The sequence below is a fragment of the Macaca thibetana genome, chromosome 12 (genome assembly GCF_024542745.1).
Source record: "Macaca thibetana thibetana isolate TM-01 chromosome 12, ASM2454274v1, whole genome shotgun sequence".
Lineage (NCBI taxonomy): Eukaryota > Metazoa > Chordata > Mammalia > Primates > Cercopithecidae > Macaca > Macaca thibetana.
The window spans coordinates 111,128,881-111,151,598 of record NC_065589.1 but is presented as its reverse complement, the minus strand read 5'-3'; the positions used below and the strand labels follow the sequence as shown (position 1 = coordinate 111,151,598).

The 22,718-nt window shown below is 42.2% G+C and overlaps 1 long non-coding RNA gene across 1 annotated transcript in view; it reads left to right on the top strand.

The window, feature by feature from the left end:
• The window catches only part of LOC126932860 (uncharacterized), a 68,839-nt gene extending 46,375 nt beyond the window's left edge, over window positions 1-22,464 (top strand). Inside the window, exon 4 of the long non-coding RNA XR_007718350.1 lies at window positions 22,248-22,464. This is a non-coding gene — a long non-coding RNA (uncharacterized LOC126932860). The remainder of the gene's footprint in view (window positions 1-22,247) is intronic.
• Window positions 22,465-22,718: the final 254 nt, after the last annotated feature.

The window sequence follows — 22,718 nt, the reverse complement described above, 5'->3', positions numbered from 1 at the left end:
TAAGAACAGGACCTTGCCCCACTCACCAGTCTTCATTCCATGCTTATCATCTTTTTGCTGTTTCCTTTGTTTGCCACAGTTTACGCTATTCCTTCATTTTAGACATTATCAAATTTTTATTATAGTATATGAAAATTAAGTTTTCTTAAGCTCTTCCTTCTTTTGACTGGGGGATCATATTAAGTTCAATCATCCTTAAAGAGTTTCAAACATTATATTACTATTAGCCATTAATGCTTTAATATGAATGAATCAGAATTTTCCACATTCGACAGCCAGTTGAGAGCATTTTGGAAAAAGTGTGGTATCTGCACAGAAAAGTATTCCTAGCAAATAGACACAGTGACAAGAGAGTGAGAGAAAAATGTGATTTCAACTCCTTCATCTGATTGTTTTGGTGTTTACCTCCAAATCTCTAAATAACCTGTCACAATAGTGGCCTTAGTTACAAGACTGTAACTAGTAATAAGATGGAACAGGAAATACAGCTTTTTAGCTGGGCACATTGTCACTGTGAATAAAATCTTGGTTCCTTTGGAATAGAAGAAGAACAGAATGAATATTTAGTAGGTGACTAGAAGTCACTTTCATGTCCTTGTAATTCAGATTTTTTTTTTTTTTTTTTGAGACAGTTTTCCTCTTGTTGCCCAGGCTGGAGTGCAGTGGCGTGATCTCAGCTCACTGCAACCTCTGCCCACTGGGTTCAAGCGATTCTCCCGCCTCAGCCTCCTGATTAGCTGGGATTACAGGAAACTGCCACCATGCTCAGCTAATTTTTTTGTATTTTTATTACAGATAGGGTTTCATCATGTTGGCCAGGCTGGTCTTGAACTCCAGACCTCAGGTGATCCACCTGGCTCGGCCTCCCAAAGTGTTGGGATTACAGGCTTGAGCCACCGTGCCCAGTCTTTTTTTTTTTTTTTTAATCTTAAAAGTGATAGCATTTAATTGTCTAAAGATACATGATGGAAGATACTAGAGGGACTGGAAATGAGGAAGATTTTTTTGGGGGGGGTAAAATAGCTGTAGATTTCTTTTAGTAGAAAAATGTTTATGTATGTTGAATACTAATTCTAATAATAACTTGTAGAGAGCTACAAGGTTTGCAAAATTGTTTCAGAGAACATTATACAAGTTGATGGTCCTAACAGTGCTGTGTGATAGGTGAAACAGATTGTAACCTTTATTATATAGATGATAAAACTGAGGCATAGACTGGGCACAGTGGCTCACACTTGTAATCCCAGCACTTTGGGAGGCCGAGGTGGGTGGATCTCCTGAGGTCAGGAGTTCAAGCCCAGCCTGACCAATATGGTAAAACCCCATCTCTACTAAAAATACAAAAGTTAGCAGGGCATGGTGGCATGCGCCTGTTGTCCCAGCTATTCGGGAGGCTGAGGCAGGATAATCGCTTGAAGCCGGGAGGCGGAAGTTGCAGTGAGCCGAAATCGTGCCACTGCACTCCAGCCTGGGTGAGAGAGGAAGACTCCGTCTCAGAAATACAAGACAAAAGAACAAAAAAACTGAGGCATAGAAACAGTAAATGTCTTCCTCAAGGTCACACGGCTAATGCATCTAATTCATTCTCTAGTTTTCCTACTTTAGCATCATGCGGAAGGACTGTGGGAAGGAGATGCTTCTATACAGGGCTTTCATAGTGTTGAGATGGGAATGCGAGTTGCTATATACAAACAGAGCACCAGTGTCACTTCATTTGTCTTCTCCCCAAGCTGTTTTTCCTCTGAATCACCGTATGTTTGTTAAACGGGGCTGGAACCTCCCCACCCACTGTTTAGGACTTCCATTCACTATACTGTAACAGAAAGTGTTGGCATCAAATCCAGAGACTGTGTGGATTTGAATCCTCCATACGGCACAATACCAATGTGGTAGTTATGGGCATTTGGTCACATAGTTAGTAATGTAAGTGTTAGTGGCCTGGCCTCTCTATTTTTTTTTTTTTTTTTTTTTTGAGACGGAGTCTCGCTCTGTCGCCCAGGCTGGAGTGCAGTGGCCGGATCTCAGCTCACTGCAAGCTCCGCCTCCTGGGTTCACGCCATTCTCCAGCCTCAGCCTCCCGAGTAGCTGGGACTACAGGCGCTGCCACCTCGCCCGGCTATTTTTTTTTTGTATTTCTTAGTAGAGACGGGGTTTCACCGTGTTAGCCGGGATGGTCTCGATCTCCTGACCTCGTGATCCGCCCATCTCGGCCTCCCAAAGTGCTGGGATTACAGGCTTGAGCCACCGCTCCCGGCCTAGCCTCTCTATTTTTATGCATAAAGAGAGATCAGCAAGAATCAGATTATTTAGAGTTGCACATTGTTCAACAACAGGCAGAGTGGACATGAAAATAAGTGTTTAGGGAAACTGAAAGTGCTGCACGCATTTCACACATTCAGATGTCATGCAATTCTTGTTTTCATTTAGTTATTCATTTGAGTTGTGCCTGGATTAGAGATACTGTGGCAAGTCTACCAGAGTGGAAAAAAATTCAGTCATCGTATCATGCCTTAAGGAAAAATGTGGTTATTAAAGCACATTAATTTTTAACTGAAAAATAGCTGACTCTTTTCCTGGAAGGATGTGAGCAATATAACTATTTAAAAGTAAACTTTTTAAGCCACATAGCCAGCACCCAGTTGAGGTTTGTGTTGTATTAGGTACTGCAAGCATTTTATGGAACTCTAAAATTACTAACAATATAGCAAATACAAAACATCTGTAAATTCAAACCATATATATAATTGCACACTAGTAATTTAAGGAAATGAAACTTTCTCCTTCAAATTCTAATTTTTTTTTTTTTTTTTTTTTGAGACAGAGTCTCGCTCTGTCGCCCAGGCTGGAGTGCAGTGGTGCGATCTCAGCTCACTGCAAACTCCGCCTCCCAGGTTCATGCCATTCTCCTGCCTCAGCCTCCCGAGTAGCTGGGACTACAGGCGCCCGCCACCTTGCCCGGCTTGTTTTTGTACTTTTTTTTAGTAGAGATGGGGTTTCACCGTGTTACCCAGGATGGTCTCGATCTCCTGACCTCGTGATCCGAGCGTCTCAGCCTCCCAAAGTGAAATTCCTACTACCATAGTAGTAATTTATTCAGGCTCTCTAAATGTTTGATAACAGTAAAGATATATTATATACCAAATTCATGGTACCAGTGGTGTTTCTGGTGGCCTTGTCTTTCACATTACACAGCTTTTGGGGGGAAAAAAATCTTTACTTGTTCTGAAATTTCTTTTTTTTTTGAGACGGAGTCTTGCTCTGTCGCCAGGCTGGAGTGCAGTGGCGCGATCTCTGCTCACTGCAAGCTCCGCCTCCTGCGTTCAAGCGATTCTCCTGTCTCAGCTTCCCGAGTAGCTGGAACTACAGGCACGTGCCACCATGCCTAGCTAATTTTGTGTGTGTGTGTGGGGGGGGTGGGGGGTGTGTGGGTGTGTGTTTCAGTATAGAAGGGGTTTTTCCACCTTGGCCAAGATGATCTTGATCTCCTGACCTCGTGATCTGCCCGCCTGGGCCTCGCAAAGTGCTGGAATTACAGGCGTGAGCCACCACGCCTGGCCCTGAAATTTATTTTTATGAAAAATTTCAAACATATATAGAAGTAGAATAATATAATGAACTCCCCATATACCTATCATCCAGCTTCAACTATGATAAATTCTTGGCTAATCCTCCTTTCATCTATACTCCATACCTTTACTACCCCAAATATTTTGAAGGAAATCTCAGACCACATATTTTTCATCTATAAATACTTTAGTTAGTATATACCTCTAAAAGATAAGAGAATCTTTTAAAAATATAAGCATGGTGGTAGATTATAGATGATCTTACATTTTTTCTACTTCTCCCATTGAGAGGGAAAGTTTAATTCCCCTCATCTTGAATCTCAGCTGGCCATAGAGTCTTGCTTGATCAGTAGAATGTGGCAGAAGTATTATTCCAGAACTTCTGAAGTTAGGTCTTAAGAAGCTTTGAAGCTGCCATCTTGACCTCTTGGGATACATCCTTTGAGAACTCTAAGCTTCCATATAAGAAGTCTGAAAACCCTGAAACTGCTATGCTGATGAGATCACATGTCAGTGCTTTAGTGTAAAGTCTCAGTTGAGGTTAGCCTTCCAGTCTTCCTTTCCAAGGCACCAGACATGTAAGTCAAACCATCTTAGACCTTTTAGATCTGCCCATCTGCCAAGTGAATATCACCAAATGGCTTTGGTTAGAGCCACTCTGAAGCAGAAAAACCATCCAGCGGAGCCCTATTCAAAATTCCTGGTTCACAGAGTTGTAAGATTTAATAAAATGGTGGTTGCTTTAAGCTACTGAGTTTGGGGATTATTTATTATGCTGCAATAGATAAAATGGACCAGTCACAGAACCATTAACACTCCTAAAAAAATTAGCAATAGTTTCCTAAAATATCAAATATCCATTGTTGGAATCACAACTAGCCTTTTGAAATAATTCTATTATTATTATTTTGTAGAGACAAGTGTTTCACTATATTGTCCAGGCTGGTCTTGAACTCCTGGGCTCAAGCAATCTTCATGCCTCAGCCCCCCGAGAGGGTTGGGATTACAGGTGTGAGTCATCACGCTCAGCTATGAAGAATTGTTTTTGTTTCAAAATTATCTTGAATATTTTGCTTTAAGTGGGATCTAAATAAGGTCTATACATGGTAATTGATTTTTATTTTTATTTTTATTTTTTTTTTGAGACAGAGTCACATTTTGTTGCCCAGGCTGGACTGCAGTGGTGTAATCTTGGCTCACTGCAATCTCTGGCTCCCGGTTTCAAGCTATTCTCCTGCCTCAGCCTCCCAAATAGCTGAGACTACAAGTGTGCACCACCATGCTTGGCTATGTTTTGTATTTTTAGTAGAGACAGGGTTTTGCCACGTTGGCCAGGCTGGTCTCAAATTCCTGACCTCAAGTGTTCCGCTTGCCTCAGCCTCCCAAAGTACTGGGATTACAGGCATAAGTCACCGTGCCTGGCCGATTTTTATATTTCCTAAGTCTCTTTTAATAGTTTCCTCTTCCTTTTTTTTTTCTGTTTCAAATTATTTAAGAAACTATATAATTTGTTCTCAGAATTTTCCATAATTGGAAATTAGAATTGTTTTGTTGTTGTTGTTTGAGACAGAGTGTTGCTCTGACACCCAGGCTGGAGTGCAGTGGCATGATCTTGGCTCACTACAACCTCCACCTCCCAGGTTCAAACAATTCTCCTGCCTCAGCCTCCCAAGTAGCTGGGACTACAGGCATGCACTACCACTCCTGACTAATTTTTTTGTATTTTCAGGAGAGACAGGGTTTTCCTATGTTGTCCTCAAGTGATCCTCTTGCCTCAGCCTCCCAAAATGCTGGGATTACAGGTGGGTGTGAAGCACTACTCCCATCCTGGATTTTAGCATTGTTAACACTTTCTCCTATTACCTGTGTCTCCTGTAAATTGGTAGTTAGATCTAGAGCCTTGATCCATTTCACGTTTGATCTTTGGCAAGGCTATTTCACAGGGGTCGTGTATACTTCTATCGGGAGACACATCATATCAGATTGTCTCTTGTTCTGTGATGTTAGCAGCCATTGAGAATCATTGCCTTGATCCATCAATTAATTTGGGTTGCAAAATGAAGATTGCATTAGTTAGCTATACCTGCATAAGAACATAATCAAAGCATCTCAGCAGCATACAATAGTAAATATTTATTTCACTTATTTAACATCACCTTCACCTCATCTTGTGGGCCAAAGCAAGTCATATGGCCAAATCCAAAGTCAAGCGGTAGCAAAGTAATCTTGCCTCGAGTGGAAGGTGAGGAGTCAGCTTCCAGTCCAGAATCTTATGTGTGATCTTCCAGACCTGATGATGGGAAATTAGAAAGCTTTACCTGGCAAGACTCATGGTGGGAAGCTGCCCTCTTCACACCGCACTTGGTGCACAGCCAGTGCATTGCAGTCTCTGCAGGAAGTTAGTCAAGGACCCATGGCCCTCTCCGCAGGCCAGCCATGTCCTTATACATTCTGCATTCCTAACTTAGGTGCCTCCGTTCAGAGGTTTCTCTATTGGGGGCCTCAGCTAAGGTACTTCTGACGTGCATCTTCGAAGATCCCCTTATTGGGGGCCTTGACAGAGGCCTTTTTCTGTAATTTAACTCAGTACTTTTGCACTCTGAGCCCTTCCTTCTCTCCCTTCTTCCAGTCCCTTACTCCGTTTTTTCAGGGTTCCTCAGCAATGAGATGATTCCCACTGTCTCTGCTGTACCCATCTGACCCTAGTCTGGTGATGTTCCCTGGGAAAACTGGGACACTGGGAAGCTGGTGCCTTTCTCTTTTGTCTCTTGCCTGCATTATCACAGTAATGAATAAGGCTTAATTGTTACTTTAAGTTAGTCTTGTCCTAATTGACCACCTTGACAGCTAGCAGCTCTGCAGGAGGGAGTCACATGGAGAAGCTACATAGAAACAAAGTTACATGCCAGGTGTGGTGGCTCAGGCCTGTAATCCCAGTACTTTGGGAGGCCTAGGTGGGTGGATCACTTGAGCTCAGGAGTTTGAGACCAGCCTGGCCAACATGGTGAAACCCCATCTCTACTAAAAATACAAAAATTAGCCGGGCATGATGGTGCACACCTGTAGTCCCAGGTACTCGGGAGGCTGAGGCCTGAGAATCACTTGAACCCGGGACACAGAGATTGCAGTGAGCTGAGATCGTTGAGATAGCGCCACTGCACTCCAACCTGGGTGATAGAGTGAGAGTCTGTCCAAAGGAAGAATGAAAGAAAGAAGAAAAGAAAGAAAGAAAGAAGGAAAGAAAGAAGGAAGGAAGGAAGGAAGGAAGGAAGGAGGAAGGAAAGAAGAAAGGAAGGAAGGAAGCTAGGAAGGAAGGAGGAAGGAAGGAAGGAAGGAGAGAGAGAGAGAAAGAAAGAAAGAAAGAAAGAAAGAAAGAAAGAAAGAAAGAAAGAGAAAAAGAAAGGAAGGAAGGAAGGAAGGAAGGAAAGGAAGAGAAAGAAGAAAGAAAAAGAAAAGAAAAGAAAAGAGATATGGCTACTGTAATGGGTGAAGAATTATGTCAATAACATAATCTACCAGTCAGTGATATTCCACTATTATTCTTCCTTTATTGAATAGCAACAATATTTCTAGAAAGAAAAACTAACGTTTTTCAAAATGGTTACCTAATGTTAACACTTTAGAAAAGTGACAAATGGCAGGGTGTGGTGGCTCACGCCTGTAAACCTAGCACTTTGGGAGGCTAAGGTAGGCAAATTACTTGAGGTCAGGAGATTGAGACTAGCCTGGCCAACATGGTGACACCCTGACTGTACTAAAAAAAAATACAAAAATTAGCTGGGCCTGGTGGCACCTGCCTGTAGTCCCAGCTACTTGGGAGGCTGAGGTAGGAGAATCACTTGAACCCAGGAGGTGGAGGTTGCAGTGAGCCAAGATTGCATCACTGCACTCCAGCCTGGATGACAGAGGCAGACTCCATCTCAAAAACAAACAAACAAACAAACAAAACCCAGAAAGGTGACAAATGAGTTTTTAACACATTAAAAAAAAAAGTATGGATTTTAAACAAACTAACAAAAGGTGACCAGAAAGGTGACAAATGAGTTTTTAAAGTATTTTTAAAAATTACTTTATGGATTTAAAACATATTTAATATATTTTAATCTATGACAATCACTACTCTGATTATTGGTAAAATTGCTCCATCTTTTGCCAGGAGGAGCCTCATGAAGAGGTTTCAGAATCTTTTTCACATGGCCACCGTCATCTTTGATAGTTTCCTTGCTTCTGATATGACAGGATATTGCAGACCTGAAATCAGGCATTCAGCACTTGATGTTATAATGTACAGGTAGATCCAGTGATGGAAGGTCTACTTATTTTCTAATGTATCTGAAAAGAGGTTACTTTTGAAAGATTAAGTAATTTGGTTACCAGGACAAATTATGTGTAAAAATTCAACATACTTAATCTGGCAGTATAATTATTTCTACTGTATTTCCGCAGGAAAGCCAGGCCATATTTATGGGAGCTGACTTCACAGAAAGATCTCTGTCATGTTTCCTATCAGCCCTCATCCCTTCCCAGTCCTGAAACAGGGTTCTTCTGTGTGATGTCTCGCTATCAACGCCAACCACTAGAATTCATCTTTGACTTTAGCCAGAGCTTTGTGATAACAGCTACATCTCTTCTATAGTCAAATGTATTTCATTCATTGTTCAATTCAATTAAAAGAAGTACGAACTGAGATCTAGCATTGAGTAAAAGCAACCAGCTGGGCTCTATATGAAATATAAAAGAAATAGATAAGAAAAATAAAATAAATTCTCTGAGCATACAGACAAGATAAACGCAGGAAAAAATAAATTATGACCCGGGATAATATGTAATTATATGTTCAAACAAGTGATACTAATGCTTATCACTGTGGGATTTCAGAAGAACGTGAGATGAATTAGCTTAGCGTGGTCCGAGGTGGATTTATGGAGAAGTTGTTCCTTGATCTAATCCCTAAGGAATGGGTGTCGTTTCCATGGGCAGAAGAAGGAAAGGGAGTGAGGAAAAATGGAAGCAGTTATAAAGGTGGAGGTACAAATGCCTCGGAGGACAGTGAGGAGGCCAGCCACCTTGGAACAGAGGGTTCTGATAAGGAAGTTGGGCAGATATGTGTGGAACACATGGGCTGGAGTCAGTTTCTTGGCAAGCTTAAATGTTAGGCTGGAGAGATTAGATTTCAGAAAAGCATCTGTGCCCTTCATGTCAGCTGCCAAGGTCTTTGCTGTTACCCAATAGCCAGCATATTTATTGTGGCAAAATGTCTAGGAGTATGATTAAAGGTGGACTACAACTATCACAGTTCAGAGTGCTAAAGGCGAGACATGCAGAATAGAGATTCAAGTGAATGCTGAGGAAAAGGAAGTAGTAAATTCAGAAAGGGGAGTCTGTTCATTTATTGAACAAATATTTATTGAATACCTCTCTGTGCAAGGCGTGTGCTAGGCACTGAGAAGGGAGAACACCATTTTTAAAGAACTGGTTGGCCGGGCGCGGTGGCTCAAGCCTGTAATCCCAGCACTTTGGGAGGCCGAGACGGGCGGATCACGAGGTCAGGAGATCGAGACTAGCCTGGCTAACACGGTGAAACCCCGTCTCTACTAAAAAAAAATACAAAAAGCTAGCCGGGCGAGGTGGTGGGCGCCTGTAGTCCCAGCTACTGGGGAGGCTGAGGCAAGAGAATGGCGTAGACCCGGGAGGCGGAGCTTGCAGTGAGCTGAGATCCGGCCACTGCACTCCAGCCTGGGCGGCAGAGCGAGACTCCGTCTCAAAAAAAAAAAAAAAAAAAAGAACTGGTTAATGGTCTGAATAATTGAAGAAGAATCAATATCTTGATGTAGATGACTGAATAATTTAATCCTTAAGAGTTGAATTTCAGATGTGATGATAGTCCAGGAGAGAAGGTATTTTTTTTTTTTTTTAAATCACAGTTGCCTTTCCTGTTGTCTCAAATAATCCTGTGTGTTCAGACACCTACTCTGTCACCGATGTGTAAATCAAAACTGAAAAGGGAATGGATCTCCTCCAAACTGAATCTCTCTCTCTCTCTGCCCTCATATTCCTGGCTTTTAAGAGCTCCTAGGAGGACAAGGGAGCAGTAACAGCATGAGCTCTGAAAAGTTGAGAATAATGGTTCCAATGCCATCAATTGAAGCTGACTACACGGGAGCAGAGGGCTACTTTAAAAAAAAACTGTCAGGGAACATTTGTCATACGTTTAATTTATCAATAAATATTAATTGAGGCCAGGCCCAGTGGCTCACTCCTGTAATCCAAGCACTTTAGGAGGTCAGGGCAGGAGAATCACTTGAGGCCAGGAGTTTAAGACCAGCCTGGGCAACATAGCAAGACCCCATCTGTAAAAAAAAAAAAAAAAAAAAGTTTAAATTAGTTGGATACGGTGGCATGCGCCTGTAGTCCCAGATACTCAGGAGACTAAGGCTGGAGGATGCTTGAACTCAGGAGTTTAAGGCTGCAGTGTGCTATAATTGTGCCACTGTGCTCCAGCCTCGGTGACAGACCAAGACCTTGTCTCTAAAAAAGTAAAAAATTAAACCAAAAATAATTGAGCTCCTTCTGTGCTTTAGGCACTGATCTACATGCTGGAAATGCAGCACTGTACAAGACAGAAAAAGTTTCTGCCCTCATGGAGCTGATATTCGGGTGGGAAAACACACACACACACACACACACACACACACACAGTTCCAGTTAGGGATAAGTGCCATATATATATATATATATATATATATTTTTTTTTTTTTTTTTTTTTTTTTTTTTTTTTTTGAGACAGAGTTTTGCTCTTGTCACCCAGGCTGGAGTGCAGTAGTGCAATCTCAAACTCACTGCAACCTCCATCTCCCAGGTTCAAGAGATTCTCCTGCCTCAGCCTCCTGAGTAGCTGGGGTTACAGGCGCCCGCCACCAGGCCTGGCTATTTTTTATTTTTAGTAGAGATGGGGTTTCACCATGTTGGCCAGCCTGGTCTCGAACTCTTGACTTCAGGTGATTCGCCGGCCTCAGCCTCCCAAAGTACTGGGATTACAGGTGTGAGCCACCATGCCCAGCCATAAGTGCTATTTTAAAGAGAATATGGGAAGGTAGGAGAATGAAGAGTGATGGGAGTGTGTTGGGGGTGGGGGGCATGCACGTGCACACACTACGATGGGAGAAGTAATTTTATTTTATTTATTTTTTTGAGATGGAGTTTCACTCTTGTCGCCCAGGCTGGAGTGCAGTGGCATGATCTTGGTTCACTGCAACCTCCATCTCTTGGGTTCAAGCGATTCTCCTGCCTCAGCCTCCTGAGTAGCTGGGACCACACCACTACGCCCAGCTAATTTTTGTATTTTTAGTAAGACAGGATTTCGCCATGTTGGCCAGGGTAGTCTCAAACTCCTGACCGCAAGTGATCCTGCCACCTTGGCCTCCCAAAGTGCTGGGATTACAGGCGTGAGTGACCACACCCAGCCAGGAGAAGTAATTTTAGATTGGGTGTATTGGGAAAAACCTCTCTGAGAAAGTAATGTTGGAACACTTTGGAAATAATGTAAAAGAAGAGAATGCAAATATTCTAGGCAAGGAATCATGAAGGAACAGCATGAAGGTGCTTTGGCTGGAATCTTGTGAGCTGGGATTAAGTGGGAGGAGAGGTAGGTAGAGGGCAGTGTATATAGGACTTTGAAGGCTTCAATAAGAAATGTGGATTTTCACTGTGCTGGGAATAGTGGGAGGCTTTTGAGAATGAGAGTGACATAATCTGATTCACATTTGTAGAAGGTCTTTCTAGATATTTCTAGTTTTGAGAATAGACTGTATAGGGCAAGAATGGAAGCAGTTCCATCAGGAGCAGTTCTGGTAGTCAAGGAAGAGGTGACGGTGGTTTGGGACCAGAATGTGAAGGTGGAGGTTGTGAAAAATAGCTGGACTCAGGAGGCGTTTGGAAGGTAAGAGCTGGCAGAATTGGTTGATGTACTAAGGTGTGAGGAACAGAGGTGAATAAAGAGCGACCCTTCCACACTTTAGCATGCCTTGGAGGTTCATTTACTGAGATCATGAAAGGCTGGTGGAGGAGAGGGTTCAGCACTCACTAAATGTTTATTGAACAAATGAGTGTATCAGACAATTAATGATGTTCCAGACTTGGGGTGATGAGGATGATCAATTGTTTATGTCTTCACTATTATGAGATCATAAGAGTATATAATAGTCTGGAGTCATTCTAGATCATAGTAGAGTTTATCTAGAGTTTCAGGGGTTAAGAGTTGGGAGGATCATCTGAGCCTGAGGAGTTGGAGGCTACAGTGAGCCACACCTGGGCGGATATATGTAATTTAATTTTTTTTTTACTTTGAAAATATAAGGCCAGGTGCAGTGGCTCATGCCTATTATCTCAACACTTTGGGAGGCTGAGGTGGGTGGATCACTAGAGGTTAGGAGTTTGAGGGTAGTCTGGCCAACATGGTGAAACCCCGTCTCTACTAAAAATACAAAATTCAAAAACTAGCTGGGCATGGCAGCGGATGCCTGTAATCCCAGCTACTCGGGAGGCTGAGGCAGGAGAATTGCTTGAACTTGGGAAGTGGAGATTGCAGTGAGCCAAGTTCGCAACACTACACTCCAGCCTGGGCAATAGAGTGAGACTCAGTCTCAAAAAAAAAAAAAAAAAAAAAAAAGAAAAATGTAAATCTATAAAACAGTTGCCAATAATAGTATGATGAACCCTCATACAGTCTTCGTCTCACTTATCTAATTGTTAGCATTCTGCAGTATTTGTTCTACCACCATCCCTTTATATCTATGCATAATAAAATACATACACACATATTGTTATTATTACTACTACTAGTGTTGTTGAACTATTGATGAGAAAGTTGCAGATACCATAACCCTTTCCTGATGAGTCTCCTGGGAACAAGGATATTATCTTATTTAACCACAGAACACTGATCAAATTCAGTATATTTAGCTTGGATACCATATTATCATCTAATGCACAGGCTCCATATTCAAATTCCAGCAATTGCTTCTATAATATTCCTTTTAAAAAACATTTTAAAATTTATTTTAATTGATATTTATTTTAATTATCACGTACATGTTGTCTTGAAATATGTATATATTGTAGAAGGGCTAAATTGAGCTAATTAACGTATGTATTACTTTGCATTCTTATTTTTTGTGATGAAAACACTTAAAATCTACTCTCAGCAATTTTTTTTTTTTTTTGAGGTGGAGTCTCATTCTGTCACCCAGGCTGGTGTGCAGTGATGCCAACTTGGCTCACTGCACTCTCCACCTACCGGGTTCAAGCCATTCTCCTGCCTCAGCCTCCTGAGTAGCTGGGACTACATGTGCCCGCCACCACGCCTGGCTAATCTTTTTGCATTTTTAGTAGAGACTGGGTTTCACCGTGTTAGCCAGGATGGTCTTGATCTCCTGATGTCATGATCTGCCTGCCTTGGTCTCCCAAAGTGCTGGGATTACAGGTGTGAGCCACTGCACCCAGCCTACTCTCAGAAATTTTTAATAACATAATACAGTGTTATTATCTCTAGTCACCATGTTGTACAGTAGATCACGTGAACTTATTCATACTATCTAACTGAAATTTTGTGTTTTTTGATCGGCATCTCCCCAACCCTTCCTCCCCCCAGCACCGGGTAACCACCATTCTCTTCTCTGGTTCTTTAAGTTCAACTCTTTTAGATTTCACATGTAAGTGGGATCATATGGCATTTGTCTTTCTGTGCCTGACTTTTTTCACTTAGTATAATGTCTCCCAGAATCATCCATGTTGTCACAAATGACAGATTTTTTCCGAAGGCTGAATAGTATTCTATTGTATATACCTACCACATTGTCGAACGCATTCATCTATTGATGGACACAGGTTGATTCTATAACTTGGCTACTGTGAATAATGCTGCAATGAACATGGGAACACAGAATATGTATTAGACATAAAGTTGGCCCTCCACATCCATGGATTCAACCAACCATAAATAAAAAATGTTCAGAAAACAAAACAATAAAAATAGCAATACAATAAAAATAAAAAGACAATAAAAATAAAAAGGCAATACAGTATAACAACTATTTACGTAGCTTTTACACTGTATTAGGTGTTGACATGGTTTCGCTCTGTGTCCCTACCCAAATCTCATCTTGAATTGTACTCCCCATAACCCCCACATGTCAAGGGAGTGACCTGGTGGGAGGTGATTGGATCATGGTGGCAGTTTCCCCCATGCTGTTCCTGTGATGGTGAGTGAGTTCTCATGACAGCTGATGATTTTACAAGCATCTAGCACTTCCCCTGCTTGCACTTCTTTCTCTCCTGCCGCCCTGGGAGGAAGGTGCCTGGTTCGCCTTCTGTCATGATTGTGAATTTCCTGAGGCCTCCCCAGCCACGTGAAACTGTGAATCAATTAAACCTCTTTCCTTTATAAATTACCCAGTCTCAGGAAAGTTCTTTATAGCAGTATGAGAACAGATTTATACAGGTATTAGAAGTGATCTAGAGATGACTTACAGGTATATGCAAATACTATTCCATTTTATATCAGAGACTGAGTATCTGCTAATTTTGTTATCCTCAGGGGTGCCTGGAGCCAATCCCCCGAGGACACCAAGGGACAACTGTACTGATTTAATTTCCTTTGGATATATATCCAGTAGTGAGCTTGTCAGATTATACGGTAGTTCTATTTTTAATTTTTAAAGAAACCTCAATACTGTTTTCCATAATTGGCCGTATTAATTTCCATTTCCACCAACAGTGGGCAAGGGTTTCCTTTTTTTCTGCATCCTCTCTACCACTGTTAACTTTTGTCTTTTTCATAACAACCATTCTAGTAGGTGCGAGATAGTATCTCGTTGTGGTTTTAATTTGCATTTCTGTAATGATTAATGATGTTGAACATTTAAAAAAATATACCTGCTGAGCATTTGTGTTTCCTCTTTTGAGAAACGCCAATTCAGGCGTTTTGCCCATTTTTTATTTATTTATTTTTTATTTTATTTTATTTTATTTTTTTAATATTTTTTGAGTCTTGCTTTGTTACCCAGGCTGGAGTGCAGTGGCATAATCTTGGCTCACTGCAACCTCTGCCTCCCAGGTTCAAGCAATTCTCCTGCCTCAGCCTCCTGAGTAGCTGGGATTATAGGCACCCGCCACCACGCCTGGCTAATTTTTGTATTTTTAGTAGAGATGGGGTTTTGCCATGTTGGCCAGGCTGGTCTCAAACTCGTGACCTCAGATGATCCACTCGCCTCAGCCTCCCAAAGTGTTGGGATTATAGGTGTGACCTACTGGGCTCAGCCTGCTCATTTTTTAATTAGGTTGCTTGTTTTTTCACTATTGAGTTGCTTGAATTCATTATATATTTTGCGTATTAGCCCCTTCATAAATAAATGGTTTACAAATATTTTCTCCCATTCCACAGGTTGTCTCTTCACTCTGTTCATCATTTCCTTGGTGTGCAGAAGCTTTTAGTTTGATATAATCCTATTTGTCTATTTTTGCTTTTGTTGCCTGTGCTTTTGGGTTTGTATCCAAAAAAAAACATTGCCCAGAGAACTGTCAGGGAGCGCTCCCCCTGTTTTTTGTTTGTTTGTTTGTTTGTTTTGTTATTTTGAGGCAAGGTCTCACTCTGTCGCCCAAGCTGGAATGCAGTGATGCACTATAGTTTACTACAGCCTTGAACTCCTGGGCTCAAGGGATTCTCTCACCTCAGCCTCCTGAGTAGCTAGGACCACAGACATGTGCCACCGCAACCAGCTAATGTCTTTATTTTTCGGAGGTCCAACTCCTGGCCTGAAGCGATCCTCCTGCTTCCACCTCCCAAAGTGCTGGGATTACAAGTGTAAGCTACCATGCCTGGTTCCCCTCCTCTCTATTTTTTTCTAATAGTTTTATAGTTTCAGATCTTACATTTTAGTCTTTAATCCATTTTGAGTTGATTTTTTAATATGACGTGAGAGATAAGGGTCTCATTTCATTCTGTATGTAGATATTGAGTTGTCCCAACATCATTTATTGGAGATTCTCCTTTCCTCATTGTGTGTTCCTGGCATCTATGTTGAAAATCAATTAACTATAAATGAGTGGATTTATTTCTGGGCTCTCTATTCTGTTCCATTGGTCTGTGCGTCCAGTTTTTGTTTGTTTGTTTGTTTGTTTTGCCAGTACCATACCGTTTTCATTACTGTATCTTTGTAGTATATTTTGAAACCAGATAGTATGATGCCTCCAGCTTTGTTCTTTTTGTTCAACATTGCTTTGGCTATTTGGGGTATTTTGTGGTTCCATATGAATTTTAGGACTTCTTTCTATTTCTGTGAAGAATATTATTGGAATTTTGATGGGAATTGCATTGAATATGTAGATGTTTAGTAGCATGGAGATTTTAACTATATTCTCCTAATCCATGAACACAGGATGTATTTCCATTTATTTGTGTCTTCTTCAGTTATTTATTTTTCTTTTTTAGACAGGGTCTCCCTCTGTTGCCCAGGCTGGAATGCAGTGACATGATCTCAGCTCACTGCAACCTCTGCCTCCCAGGCGCAAGCCATCCTCCCACCTCAGCCTCCCAAGTAGCTGGGACTACAGGCACATGCCACCATGCCTGGCTAATTTTTGTATTTTTTGTAGAGATGGGGGTTGTGATCTTGCCCAGGCTGTTCTCAAATTCTTGAGCTCAAGCAATCCTCCTGCCTCAGCCTCTCAAAGTGCTGGGATTACAGGCATGAGACACTGTGCCCGGCCTCTTCAGTTACTTTATGTTTTATTATTTTCAGTACTCATCCTTATACATTAATATTGGCTTACGTATTTCTGTTGCAGTTTTGAGATGTTTATATTGACCTCAAGCATTTCATTTTTAAGTGAGGATTCCTGGCAGGTGGAACCATCCAGGGAAACTTGGGTTTACTGCACAATACATCTGTGAATAATGTATTTACATTCATTGACCAAGGTATCTCAGCATTGGCACTATTGACATTTTCAGCCAGATAATTCTTTGTCATGGGGACTGTCCTGTATATTACTGTAGGAGGTTTAGCAGCATCCCTTGCCTCTATCCACTCGATGCCAGTAGCATTTTACCCACTGTGGCAATCAAAAACTTTATACAGAAACTGCCAGATGTCTTTTGAGGGGTAAAATCAACCAATCAAGAGCCACTGCATTGAGACTGAGTTCAATAACAAAGAGGTATTCTGATTTACTTATTATTGCATGACAAGTACCATGTCAGGCACAGAGTAGGTGTATGATAAAGAGCTAATCAACCAACGCACTAGATATCTGCTAACTTGTTCAGTATCCCTACTATGTTAGTATTGAATTGTATCAACTATAAGTTTTCCCAGGGGTTGAACAAGGAAGGGTTGAGTTAGCTTCATGGAATCTTATGATGAAACTGCATTTCCGTCAAAGTTCAAAGCCCTAGTTGACTAATTATATAGCATAAATAGGTAAATCCAGCATGGTATGCTGTTAGTTTTAGAAGGTTTCTTCAGTTATGTAAGAAAAAAGGCCAGGCGCAATGGCTCACACCTGTAATCCCAGCACTTTGGGAGGCTGAGGCAGGCAGATCACGAGGTCAGGAGTTTGAGACCAGCCTGGCCAACACAGTGAAATCCCTTCTCTACTAAAAATACTAAAATTATCCGGGCGTGGTGACATGTGCCTGTAGTCCCAGCTACTTGTGAGGCTGAGGCAGGAGAATCGCTTGATCCCGGGAGGCAGAGGTTGTGGTGAGCTGAGATCACACCACTGCACTCCAGCCTGGGCGACAGAGAGACTCCATCTCAAAAAAAAAAAAGAAAAAAAAAGAAAAAAGATCACTGACGGTTTAAGTCTGGCAGGGAAGCTGATGGGATGAAGGCAATTGATTCACCACACTGGGAAAGTCTGTGTGTATTATGCAGGGGTATGGTTTTGAAGCTTCCAGGTAAGTTATCCACTTGGACTGTGAGGCAGGTTGAAGGTTCATTCATGCTGAACTATCAGAGGCCCTCCTTATCTTAGCTGCAACAAATGCACAATGTGAAAAGCAATCTTTTTTTTTTTTTGAGACAGTCTCACTCTGTCACCCAGGCTGGAGTGCAATATCATGATCTCGGCTCACTGGAGCTTCTGCCTTCTGGGTTCAAGCGATTCTTGTGCCTCAGCCTCCCAAGTAGCTGGAATTACAGGCGTGTGCCACCACTCCTGACTGATTTTTATATTTTCAGTAGAGACAGGATTTCACCATGTTGGCCAGGCTGGTCTCGAACTCCTGACCTCAAGTGATCCACCTGCCTCAGCTTCCCAAAGTGTTAGGACTACAGTCGTGAGCCACTGCACCCAGCCAAAGCAATCTTTTAACTTATATTTGTCAGACAAGAGAGGCATGGAAAAATTGTGTGTAAAATCATCACATTAAAAATACTATCTTGAGGCCGGGTGTGGTGGCTCATGCTTGTAATTCTAGCACTTTGGGAGGCTGAGGCAGGTGGATCACGAGGTCAAGAGTTCGAGACCAGCCTGGCCAATATGGTGAAACCCTGTCTCCACTAAAAATACAAAAATTATCTGGGTGTGGTAGTGCGCGCCTGTAGTCCCAGCTACTTGGGAGGCTGAGGCAGAAGAATCACTTGAACCCAGGAGGCAGAGTTTACAGTGAGCCAAGATCGCCACTACACTCCAACCTGGGCTACAGAGCGAAACTCCATCTCAAAAACAAACAAACAAACAAAAATACTATCTTGATCTGGTGCGGGAGGTGGGTAGTGAGGAAAGTTGTGCATGTGTGGGGGCAGGAAGTATATGGGAGCTCTGTATTTTCTGTTCAATTTTCTGTAAACCTAAAATTGCTTTTAAAAATAAGATCTATTGCAAAAAATATTATCTAATATTTTGCTAAGATAGTGCTAGGTTTCGTGGACTCTATATTTTTTGAATTTTTCTATTTTGTATTTAACATCCTTCTCTTATACTTAATGACCTCAAAAGTCATACTGTCTCAGTGATAACAGCTGCTCCAAGGAGACATTAATGAGGCAAACTCCTGCAGGGGAGACCTAAAGTTAAGGTCATTCCAAGATGAGTATTTTCTGACAGATTGGGCTGCCTGGTCTTCTTACCACCTATATATTCATGATTTTGAAAGTATCTGTTTTATGTCATAATTGAACCGCAGTTCAAATCCCTTGAAAGCACAGTAAAGGGGACTTTGCAAGGTGAAGCAGCACTCTAGGTATTTTAGATTTTGCAAGATTTACCTTTTAAAATGTAGCATAATAGACCGGGCGTGGTGGCTCACGCCGGTAATCCCAGCACTTTGGGAGGCCGAGGAGGGCGGATCACGAGCTCAGGAGATCAAGACCATCCTGGCTAACACGGTGAAACCCCGTTCCTACTAAAAATACAAAAAATTATCCGGGCGTGGTGGCAGGCATCTATAGTCTCAGCTACTTGTGAGGCTGAGGCAGGAGAATGGCGTGAACGTGGGAGGTGGAGCTTTCAGTGATCTGAGACCATTGTACTCCAGCCTGGGCGACCGAGTGAGACTCTGTTTCAAAAAAAAAAAAAAAAAAAATGTGTAGCCTAATAATAACTGCATATGCAGTAGCTTGCTCCTTAAACAAATGAGACCTAGAGATATAAATGTACCTTTTAGGGGGCAAATTAAGGACATTTCCAACAGGATTTATACTCCCCTATCTTCCACAAGGCGATTTTTTGGTGGGTACATCCTATCATTTGTTGGTTCTTGACACATCCCATTTCCCAGCTTGCAGCAGCACTATGTTCTGCTTTGTCACCTGTTCTACTCTTACCTTATGTCTCACCTGCTCCTAATCTGGAACCAGTAGTTTTATCTCTGATATTCTCTAGTGGCCATTATAGATAACACACAGAATAGAATTTGATAACACTATTCTGCTTTTATTGTTCGGTTTCCACATTTCTGCATCCTCAACCAGTTTTTTTTTTTTTTTTTTTTTTTTTTGGAGATGGAGTCTTGCTCTGCCATCAGGCTGGAATGCAATGGCATGATCTCAGCTCACTGCAACCTCTGCCTCCTGGGTTCAAGCGATTCTCCTGCCTCAGCCTCCCGAGTAGCTGGAACTACAGGTGTGCCCCACCATGCCCAGCTAATTTTTGTATTTTTAGTAGAGACAGGGTCTCACCATGTTGGCCAGGATGGTCTTGATCTCTTGACCTCGTGACCCACCCGCCCATCCTCCCAAAGTGCTGGGATTACAGGTGTGAGCCACTGCACCTGGCATTTTTTTTTTTTTTAATGGAGTTTTTGCTCTTATTGTCCAGGCTGGAGTATAACAGTGCAATCTCAGCTCACTGAAACCTCTGCCTCCCGGGTTCAAGAGATTCTCCTGCCTCAGCCTCCCAAAGAGCTGGGATTCCAGGTGTGTGTCACAACACCTGGCAAATTTTGTATTTTCAGTAAAGACTGGGTTTCACCATGTTGGTCAGGCTGGTCTTGAACTCCTGACCTCAAGTGATCCACTAGCCTCAGCCTCTCAAAGTGCAGAATTATAGGTGCGAGCCACTGTACCCAGCCTCAACCAGTTTTATTCTTTCAACAGTATGTACATGTTCCAAGTACTCTTTACAGCACTAAAGATACACAGATAGGGAAGATTTAATAACCTTTGTGTCAATCCCACGTCCAATTCATCAGCAAGTTCTATTTTCAAAGCTTCTCTCTTTTTTTTTTTTTGAGACAAGGTCTCACTCTGTTGCCCAGGCTGGAATGCAGTGGCATGATCATGGCTCGCTGCAGCCTCGACCTCCTGGGCTCAGACGATCTCCCCACTTCAGCCTCCTAAGTAGCTAGGACTACAGGTGCGTGTCAACATGCTCAGCTAATTTTTGGTAGAGACAGGGTTTTGCCATGTTACCCAGGCTTGTCTGGAACTCCTAGGCTAGAGCAATTCTCTCGCCTTGACCTCCCGAATTGCTGGGATTACAGGCGTGAGTCACTGTGCCTGGCCCAAAATTTATCTTAAATTTGTCAATTTCTTTACATACCCATGACTGTCTCTCAAGTCCAAGACAACAGCATTTCTCTCTAGACTCCCACAATAACCTTATGTCCCCATCACCCATCTACTTTCTATTCATTCTCCATCTGGCAGGCAGAGTAATTTTTAAAAAAAATCACCTAGAATATTGTCAATGTCTTAAGACCTATCAGTGGTCCCTATTCCACTAACAATGCATTCAGACTTTTTACCAAGATCCTCAGGACTCTGCTTATAGGCTGCTGCCCACCTCTCCAGTCCCATCTCCTACCTCTCCTTGCCCACCAAGGATTTAGCCACACCTGGTCTTCTTTCTGAAGTTCACCCGTTGTTTCCTCTGCCAAGATTGCTCTCCCCACAGCTGTTCACATTATTGGCTTGATCTCAGTCTTCAGAACAAAAGCCATCTCCTCAGGGAGACCTTTCCTAAGAAATCATTGAAAACTGACCTCTCCTGGTCAACTCTCCATGTTAATTTCTTTCAGAGTATTTGTCACAATCTGCATTTACTTATTTATGATTTTTTTTTTTTTTTTGAGACAGTCTCGCTTTCTCACCCGGGCTGGAGTGCAGTTACACGATCTTGGCTCACTGCAACCTCTGCCTCCTGGGTTCAAGTGATTCTCCTACCTCAGCCTCCTGAGTAGTAGCTGGGACTACAGGCAGGCATTATCACACCTGGCTAATTTTTGTATTTTTAGTAGAGACGGTGTTTCACCATGTTGGCCATGCTGGTCTCCAACTTCCGACCTCAGGTGATCCTCCCCCTAGGCCTCCCAAAGTGCTGGGATTACAGGCATGAGCCACTGCACCTGGCCATGTTTTTCAATGTGTTGTCTACCTCCTCCCTCTAAAATACAAGCTCTAGAAAGTCAGAGTCTTAATTGTTCTGTTTTGTTTTGTTTTTGAGACAGAGTCTCACTCTGTCACGCAGGCTGGAGTGCAGTTGTGCAATCTTGGCTCACTGCAACATCCGCCTCCTGGGTTCAAGCAATTCTCTTGCCTCAGCTTCTTGAGTAGCTGGGATTACAGGTGCATGCCATCATGCCCAGCTACTTTTTGTATTTTTGGTAGAGATGGGGTTTCACCATGTTGGCCAGTTTGGTCTTGAACTCCCAACCTCAGGTGATCCACCTGCCTCGGCCTCCCAAAGTACTGGGATTACAGGCATGAGCCACCATGCCTGGCCTGTTTTGTTTTTTTGTTAGATAATCAGTGCCTTGAAGTTAAGGCCATTCTAAGATAGACTAGTACCTTCAGTGGAACATGACACACAGAGGACACTCAAACATTTGTAGAGTCAATGAATATATCCTCCATATTGTCTAGTAAAATGCTTGCTGGTCATAGAAGAAAGCACCAATAAATATGTTTTGATTAGTTGCCATATAAGGGCCCATGATGGAAAACAATACCTTTCAGACTTATGATATGTTTTGAGTTCTACAATATGTTTTAAGTTCTATAAAATTTTGCTCTTCAGAGTTACTAGGAATTACAGTGTTATAAGCTTATAGTATAATATTTTTAAGGTGGTAAATAATTTATCTACACATATTTGCACAAACCTGTATTGCAACACTTTCTTAAAAGTGTCCTGTGCATAAGACGGCACTTTAATTTTTTTTTTTTTTTTTTGAGACAGAGCAGAATCTCACGTTGTTGTCCAGGCTGGAGTATGATGGCATGATCTTGGCTCATTGTAACCTCTACCTCCCGGGTTCAAGCAATTCTCCTGCCTCAGCCTCCCGAGCAGCTGAGATTACAGGCAAGTGCCACCATGACCCCTGGCTCATTTTTTTTTTTTTTTGTATTTTTAGTAGAGACAGGGTTTTGCCATGTTGGCCAAGCTGGTCTTGAACTCCTGCCCTCAAGCGATCTGCCTGCTTCGGCCTCCCCAAATGCTGGGATTACAGGAGGGAGCCACCGTGCTCAGTCTAAATATTTCTTAAAAATATTACATCCATGAATGAGCTTTGCTATTATCCTGTCTTTTTGTGAACTTCAGGAGCAAAAACCAGGCACTTGCAGGTTTGCCTGAAGGAAAGGTTCCAGAGTCTTCTTCGGATTTCTCAGGGGACGTAACTTTGGCCACAGAAGCAAGCCCTCTTCAAGA